Below are 8,875 nucleotides of genomic sequence, written 5' to 3' on the forward strand. Positions count from 1 at the left end.
AGAGTGACAGATAGTAGTTTTTGTGTTATGCAGCATATTGTCTATGATTCAGTTCATTTTCATAATTCTTCTAAGTTACAGATAGTAGTTTTTGTTAAAGACCAACATATTATCTTTAACTTCCTCTTCAAGCTTTCTTCATTCATCATTTTTATCTAGCAAAAAATGGCATTTTGAGATGTTCTTTTCATACATGTATTAAAGGTTAAAAACCAAGTCTCTAGGTCCTTCATTCAAGAACACAACATATATCTAAGTGACAAATAAGTGATAGTAAATAATATCTATTAATTTCTTAAGAAAAATTTCTCTACAACCAGGAAATTGGTTTCTTAAGGTACAACAAAAACCACAAGTTCCATAAACTTGGGTAATTTTGGTCGTGTTGCGACGTGGAAACCCAAGTTCTCCACACCAGAGACACAATTTTCACCCAAGCAGGAGATGGATACCTAGAGTTTCCTGGAATTAAGAGGTTTCCCCCATTCCATGAAATAGAAGCCGCTGTGTTCCATGGACTTGGTCATTTCTCTGTTGTTCCGCGGCATAGAAACCCGACTTCCCTGCACTGAGGTCACAGTTTTTGTCATGGCAGGACATGGAAGACCCGAGTTTCCCATGATTGGGTGATTTCCATCACATGCCATGAAATGGAAAGCCCTATTTTCAGTAGACTTGTGTGGATATTCCCTGTGGCACAATGACATGGAAACCTAAATCTCCCCAGACTTGGGTGATCATTCCTTGTCTCACGCTAACATGGAAACCTGAATCTCCCCAGACTTGGGCAGTCATTCCCTATCACGTGATGACACATGCTTACTAGGAAATCCTCATTGAAGACCAATAATTGCAATGTTCTATCCCCATCATGATGAAATTTGAGAAGATTTCCTGATCCTCTCGAACTAGGAAGAAAAACACGTTGGCTTCATAAGTGTAGCACACGTGTGGCCTAGAACATCTACGGGCATCACAGACATGTTATTGGCTCAAACTTCCATGGCCTAATCAACGATAGTTCCTCTAATAAGTTGGTCGTGAATGGGAACCTTCGTGTAGCTAGTTAGCAGGCTGAGGTCTTGTTCATTATCGAAATTAACCAGACAAATCGCTCCACCTAAAAATGACCATGCACCACCAGCCATAGAATCAAGAAAGAGTTCTTAATCTGTCAATCCTTACTATGTATGGACCTGGTAATTTTCCACGTGTTGAGTCAAATTAAGCCACAGGCTCCATTCCTGGTGGTGCCCTTCCATCAATTCCTTTAAGTTTCAGCCTTGTGACCATACTCCCCCCAGAACCCAAACACTATGATTTCTCATAAGGTTCTGGCAGAGTCCTTAGAGCAACATCCACCGATCCCTGGTCTGCATCATTTATGGTTTATAATAGGAAGGTATCTAATCATATTTGAGCCCCCAACTTTCATTCTTAATTAATGAAAACATCCTTGGCAAATGCTTTTGCAGTGGTTTAAATTTCATAAATCCAAGAATTTGACCTCTGACAATGAAATACGAATGCCCTCAACAATCCCTATTAATCATTACTCTAGTCCCAAAGGCCAGCACAATAGGACCTATCACATTATTCCATGCTAATTTATTCAGAGCATAAACTTGATTTGAGCACCTATTTTTTCAAAGTAATAGTGTCGAAGCTGCAACCCAACCAATTAAGGCCAAGAGCATGTTGCCGACAAAAGGGACAGAAGGGAAGGTGTACACCGAGTAGGTGGAACGACCTTTACAACCCAAGATCGAACTATCAGCTTTTTAAATGCAAAAAATTAAACATATGCTATTGGAGCTGGAATTACCATGGCTACTAGCACCAGACATTCCCCCCCATGGATCCTCGCTATGGGATGTAGATTGTACTCATTTCAATTACCAGACTCGATGAGCCCAATATTTTTATTTGTTGTCACTACCTCCCCATGTGAGGATTGGGTAATTTTCATGCCTGCTACCTTCCTTGGATGTGGTATCTGTTTCTCAAGCTCCCTCTCCAGAATCGAACCCTAATTCTTTGTCATCGTCACCACAATGCTGGCCTATATCCTACCATCAAAAGTTGACAGGGAAAAAATTTTAATGAAGCATCGTGAGCACAAGTATTGTGGGATCCACAGAGTTATCATGATTCATTGGAGAAGTGGGAAAGCCTGCACTGACCTTTTATCTAGAAAATGCATCCCTTCCAAAGAGTCAGGACTTGGTGCACGTATTAGCTCTAGAATTACTATGGTTATCTGAGTAGTATGGTACCATAAAAAAAACTATAACTGATTTAATGAGTCATCTGCAGTTTCACAATTTGAATTAGTTCATACTTAGACACACATGGCTTAATCTTTGAGATAAGCATATGACTACTGGCAGGATAAACCAAGTAGCACCATCCCACTTCAAAGGGCATTCCAGGAGCTCTCTTACCAAGAGCCAACCTAAACACCCATCAAGTTAAAGAGATATCAAAATATCATGTACAACTTTTATGCCTTGCACCTCTTACATCCCAAGAAGGAAACACACACAACATGCCAAGGACATGGCAAACAAATTGGTAGACATGCCAAGTCACAACGCACCAAGGCCACTTCAGAGTTTGCAACCATGTCACAACCAATAAGAAAACGAGTGATCACTCACCCACTCCCTTAGAAATGCCTCCAAAAACCTCCACGCCCCGCACCAAGGCCACCTAGGAGTCCACCCAAATAGCAGCAACAGTAGACCTCAATCTATTGATCACCTACGAGAACCCCGATTCAAAGGAAATAAATGGAGAATGACCAACCACACAACCTCTATATTATAAATGATCCCCATCCCTACCCGTGCCAGACCAAGTCCACCTAGGAGTCCACTCGGACAATAGAAACGGTGGACCTTGATCTCTCGATTTCTTGTAGTGGCCTTGATGTGAAGGAAAAGGAAGGAAATAGAAAGAGGATGACTAAACACAAATCCTATCTTAGAGAGTCCATAAAAGCCTCCCCACCTCGCATCGATGTGACCTGGGAGTCCACCCAGAGAACAACAACAATGGACTTTGATTGGATGATCACCTACGATAGCCTCGACGCAAATGCAAAGGAAGGAAATAATAAAACACAAATCGAGCCCTCAACCTCCCTTAGAAATTTCCCCCAACCCTCCCCACCCCACACAAAGGACACCTAGGAGTCCACCCATACAACAGAAATGATGGACCTTGATCGCATGATCACCTGTGGCAGCCTCAATGCAAAGGAAAAGGAAGGAAATAAAACAAGATCGACTGAGCCCACAACCTCTCTTAGAAATTCCCCCCGACCCTGCCCGCCCCACAATGAGGCCACCTAGGAGTCCAGCCCGACAAAAGCAACAATTGACCTCGATCACTTAACCGCTGGCGGTAACCATGATGTGAAGGAAAAGGAAGAAAATAAATGCAAATCAGGAGGCTTGATACACAATACAAGAACATATCCAAACAATAGGAGGAATTGGGTAGCTACGAACCCCACACACCCTATGTACATGTAACCTAGGAGATTTCCCAGAGCTTTACCAATTGGACAATGAATAATTTTCACCTATGGCCACCTCCACGCAAAGGAGGGAGGTAGAAGAATTCCACCTCAAAATCCTCCTTCCTTATAGCCCCCACCATCGACATAGCAAGCCTCCTCCCCATTGAACCATGATCAAATACACAATTGAAACAAAAAATACCCATAAACATTGTGACTTAACATTTCCATCCGCAAAAGGTCTACCACGCACACGAGATGCAAGGAAAAAGTTGACCACTCGATCAAACATATGGGCTACCACATCTATCAAAACCTCAAAGCCAACACAACTACATATGATGTGCACTTTGAAAGGAATGCCAACCCTTAACTTTATAATAAGGAGAACAAATCCTCACATCGGCTGATGGAAAAAACAAGAAAGAGGGGAGGTAGGTGGTTTAAAACCAAAACCCTTCCATGTTCCTCTTAACATTATGCATCTCAATTGACAATGCCAACACAAAAAGAGTACAAGCACAAGAAACCAGCACCATAAACCGCCAAACAATAAAGAGGCTAGCCTTCACAGGGAGCCACACCACAAAAACCCATACAACTCTGAGAACTTAGAGTAGAAGGGGAATTGTTCACATATGCCTCCAGATACAAGCATGGTCAACATTACCACTCATGTGCTACCAAGTAGGTATGGAGAGAAGATGAAAATTAGCCACCCTACAAATGATCCAAGGCCATTCTTCAAGAAAACCCAAAAAACCAACTCAATTACCAACCCAATTCTCACACAAAAAACAAACCCCTCCCCACCAAATAGGGACGAGGTGAATAATATAACGAGGAGCCAATTCTAATGGAGCCACACATGGCTGCCCATCCCAATCAAAATTTTCTATTCTCAATAATTGTGGGGCATGATAGCAACATAGGCATGATGGAGTTTTAAAGTTTCCATCTGTGACCGCAACAGTGAGGGCACAAATAAGTGCCAAGAAAACTTATCATTTTTATCAATCAGATGGGCACAAGGGACACATATGAGCATGGCTAACATTACCGCTCATGTGCTACCATGTGGAGATGGAGAGAATATTAAAATTGGCCACCCTATAAATGACCCAAGGCCATAGTTCAAGAAATCAACTCCATTACCTACCCACCTTTCACATGAAAAGGAAACTTATCACTTGTATCATTTGGATGGGCATAAGGGACTAGGACAAGCTAGGGAGCCACACCACTACAACCCATACAACTCCAAGAACTTAGAGAGAAGAAGGGGAATTGTTCGCATATGCCTCCTGGGATGAGCATGGCCAACATTACCACTCATGTGCTACAAAGTAGGGATGGAGAGAAGATGAAAATCAGCCACCCTACAAATGACCTAAGGCCATTCTTGAGGCAAACCCAAAAAAAAAAATCAATTACCAATCCATATTTCACACAAAAATCAAACCTATCACTTGTATCATTTGGATGGGCACGAGAGACTAAGACGAGCCAGGGAGTGTTACACAAGATTTTTTCACTGTCCCTATGCTCCCCATTCCTTGATCCTAAAGGACCTCTACAGTGAACCCCACATGCTTTTCCTTCATGGAGAAACTCCCATTATGTCACTCTTCATGAGCAGATCATTTCCCTTTTGAACCATTTCCACTGAACCTTTTTTTTACCCAATTTAAAAGATCGGTGCTAATGACCTTTGTCTTCCCCGCGCTGATGTGCAAAGATTAGCACTATTGCCCACACCAATCGGTGTGACTGAGCCGTGTTCCAGTCACGTCGATCGTGTTATCGAATGTTTTTTAAATTAGAGCTGAAGATTCCATCAAAGGTTTGGGCTCCTTTCCCCTATAATAATGGAACTACCTCAAGGGATAAGTCCTTCTCGCATGAGAAGAGAATCCATCTTTTCTATATAAACCTCCCTTCTTCCCGAGCACAAACTAACGACTAGTGTGAAAATCATAGTTAGAGTTTTGCCTAAGTGTAAATATACGAGACAAGCAGGCTATTACTATTTGTAGCCATCTAGTTGTGTGAGGGAGAAGTGTGTTTGGTTTGGAGTGAAGCCTAAAGGGAAGAGTCTTTAAACTATTGTTGTTTGAAGCCATCATCAAGTGCTAGCAAAAGTGTGTGGGAACCTGGTCTTGTCAGAGGAAGACTGCGACATCAAGATGAATGGTTGTAATCTCTCTTTGATATTAATATATGCAACTACCAATTGATTTCCTACATGTTTTGCAATATTACATATTTGTTTCTTAATGCTTCTTGACTCATTAAGTAGGATGAATTGTAATTTGTCTATTATTATGTTTGTGTGATATTGTTTTTTACCTGTTTCAAGATCTTGAAGAAGGAAGCAAGAGATTGCTACAACGAGCAAGCAAGGACATCATCAAGCAAGATAAGAAACCAAGAGGTAGGCCCTCTTGATTGATTCTAATCTAAGGAAATCTTCCATAGAATATACCTATTGTGGCTAGACCCATTATCGGGCTAGAGGAATTTGTTCGTGTCTGCACTTATAATTTTATTTCACCATAAATTGGAGACTCCACTGGGGAGATCCCATCCTTTTGTTTGTTTTGGATTTCATGATTTTGTGAGAATTTTTCTAGTTTCGTCTTTTCCCTTTGTTCTGTTGTTTTTCTCCTGCTTACTAGCCTAAGTCTAAAATCCATAGTAGTAGATCTGGTCCCTGTTTTGAAATTTTTTTTTCTTAGTTTCCTCAGACAACACATTTAATCGGCTGACAGTCGTGCTGATCAGTACGAATTGCAGAGGAACAGTCGCGCCGACCCACCTCTAGCACTTGTTGAAAGTTAGGCAGTCACATTGATTCATGTAAGTGAAGATTAGGGCTAGACCCCAATCTTGGCCAGTGTGTTCTGCTCTTGCGTTTTTGACCATGTGAGTCTTTTGACTATTTTTCTCCCTGATTAGAAAGCTACTTTTCGTTTGGTTTTGCTTGCTTGTAGGCTTGTCATCTTGCTGTTTGCTTGATCGAGTCATTGAGTGGCCGACAACACTAGGACATCTAGCTAGTCATCCATTCAGTAGCTTGTGGACTCATTGAATTCGATTGTGGGTGTTTTTGCTCCTTGCATTTGTTTTTGGTCCCTCTTATGACTTTCATTGCTTTTTTCACAAGTTTGAAAAAGTTTTGTTTACTAGTTTGAATATCTTTTTCCACCATAGATTACATTGTCGGTTTTTTGTTTGGCAAAGTCGGTGCTTCATCAATCTAAATGAACTTCTCTTTTCATGTTTTCATCTGCTTGAAGAGCTCATAGTCTAAAAAAAAAAATTCATTGAAAGATTATATGTGAAATTTTGTTTTGTTGTTTCATGAGAAAATATGAAATTCTAGCTTGTCACTTCATTATGATTCACATCTCTTAAAAACTAGAATTTCATTAGCATTTCGAAAAGAAGAGAAATATTTTAATTTCGAAAGGACTAATAGATAAGTGCTTGTTAGGAAATTAGGAATTGGAATGTATTTTTCATTACTTTATTTTTTGGAAAAGTGAAGTAGTAAAAAATCATTTCATTTTCAATTGCGATTACATACACATAGCAGCAGCTCATAGCCAGACATAGTCGTAGCCAGTCATAGCCATAGAGCATAGCCAATCATTGCCTAAAGTCGTTGCCGATAGGCAATAATAGCATATTTTCATTTGACTGAGTAGTTTCTACCCTCTCTAGTGTAGGCATTTCATCGAATTGAAAGGGTCTTGTACCATTTAGTTTCATTTTAGGATTTTCAAGAAGCATAACTAAGACCTGAAAACAAAAACTTAACTCAAGATCAACTCTAAAATGAATTCAATTTACCTAAGGCGCATTTGACATTAAGGATCACATCTAGAAGGTCTAGGCTAGAGACATGTTCTGGCATCTATAAACCTAGTAGCTATCATTAGCTTTGGCATTATACAGCGCTAGCATGAATTTGTGCTCCTTGTACCGTCTCGTATATAACAGGAGACACAATTAGGTTGCAATTCTTATATCCTTAGGAAGCTGAGTCGACCAAATTGCAAACTTGATACACTGAACACAACATTCAGAGAGATTGCCTACTTGTACTTCTTGGTTTGCGAGGAGGTATTCTTCAATTCACGGTTGCCTGGTAATCATGTTTACCTAGATCATCCAGAGTATTCATTTGATATTTTTCACTCATTATACTTAAAATATCATCTGAGCACTTGCCCTTTCGAGCTTGTTTCTTGTATGCGTCTTAACTAATCGATTGCCCACAATAAAAAATATCCTATTAGATTTTTTACCAAATCATGAGTTCCCTTAAAATGAAATTTTAAAGCCTTGAAGTTATTTATTCTATCGGCTAAGATAAGGTCATCGTGGATGAACCATCTAGTTCACCTATTTCCTCTTCCTCTCATTCGTCTAAAAGAGTGTTTGAGGAGCCACGTCTTGAGTTATCAGAGCCATTTGAGGACCAAAATGTTGAACTCACAATTATTTTGAGTGTTCAAACATTATCATGTCATCCTCCACCTACTTTCAATTCAGGCTCATCTACTGGTCTTGACCCAGAATCTCTGGATAATCCCGTTCGAACTCTAGAGAACTCGTTGACCATTGTTGGTCATCTTGGACTAGTTATCTATCCTCTGAAACCTCTTTTTGACACTGTTGAGATATCACCACAGTGCCCTTACAGTTCGTACAATCAATCGAGTGTTCCTTTGTGACTATTCCATAGTACACATTCGACTGTCTGTCGTCATTTCTTTCCAGACATGGAATGTGAAGGCAATGTTCTAGTCACTTCTCCCAATGAGTCCAAAGTCTCAACTCCACACACTATTGAGGGGGAAGAATTGCAGTTGCATTTCTCTCTTAAGGGTTTCCCTTATTCAGAAGGTATTCCCGCTACCTTGCCACTCGCATATGTCTCTTTAGGGCACTTATTTTTGGGCACATCAAGTGCCTCATCACTCTACCATAACTCTATTTGGGCATCAAGTCCATTTGTGATGAACACGACCTCTGAACTAGTTGTTACTTTAGTCCCGGTGCAACCCACTGTACCGAACACTCTTATACCATCAATCCCAGTTACGCGTCAGTCCCAAATGGTGTTTTCAAATATTGTCTCTTCCAGTTCTTCTGTCCTGTTAGTCAGTGGCCAAATCGTGCCACCACCTGGGGGGCAGAATCTGAATGTCTCTATGGTGTTAGTGTTAAATTGGCAACTAGGGCCAAACTCCATGTGGGTCAGCTTATTTATGGTAGCTGATAATTTTATTGGATCCCTCTCGTCAAGAGGTGTAGGATTGATCCAAAGGTCATCCGATT

At 40.6% G+C, this 8,875-nt stretch overlaps 1 pseudogene; it reads right to left on the reverse strand.

Annotated features, from left to right (window-relative positions):
- Nucleotides 1-731: 731 nt before the first annotated feature.
- On the reverse strand, nt 732-2,403 carry LOC149157420 (18S ribosomal RNA; annotated as a pseudogene).
- Between the last annotated feature and the right edge of the window lie 6,472 nt (nt 2,404-8,875).

The sequence above is a fragment of the Pinus tabuliformis genome, chromosome 5_2, assembly GCF_031772625.1.
Source record: "Pinus tabuliformis cultivar Carrire ecotype Pingquan chromosome 5_2, CPIR1, whole genome shotgun sequence".
NCBI classification, from domain to species: Eukaryota; Viridiplantae; Streptophyta; class Pinopsida; order Pinales; family Pinaceae; genus Pinus; species Pinus tabuliformis.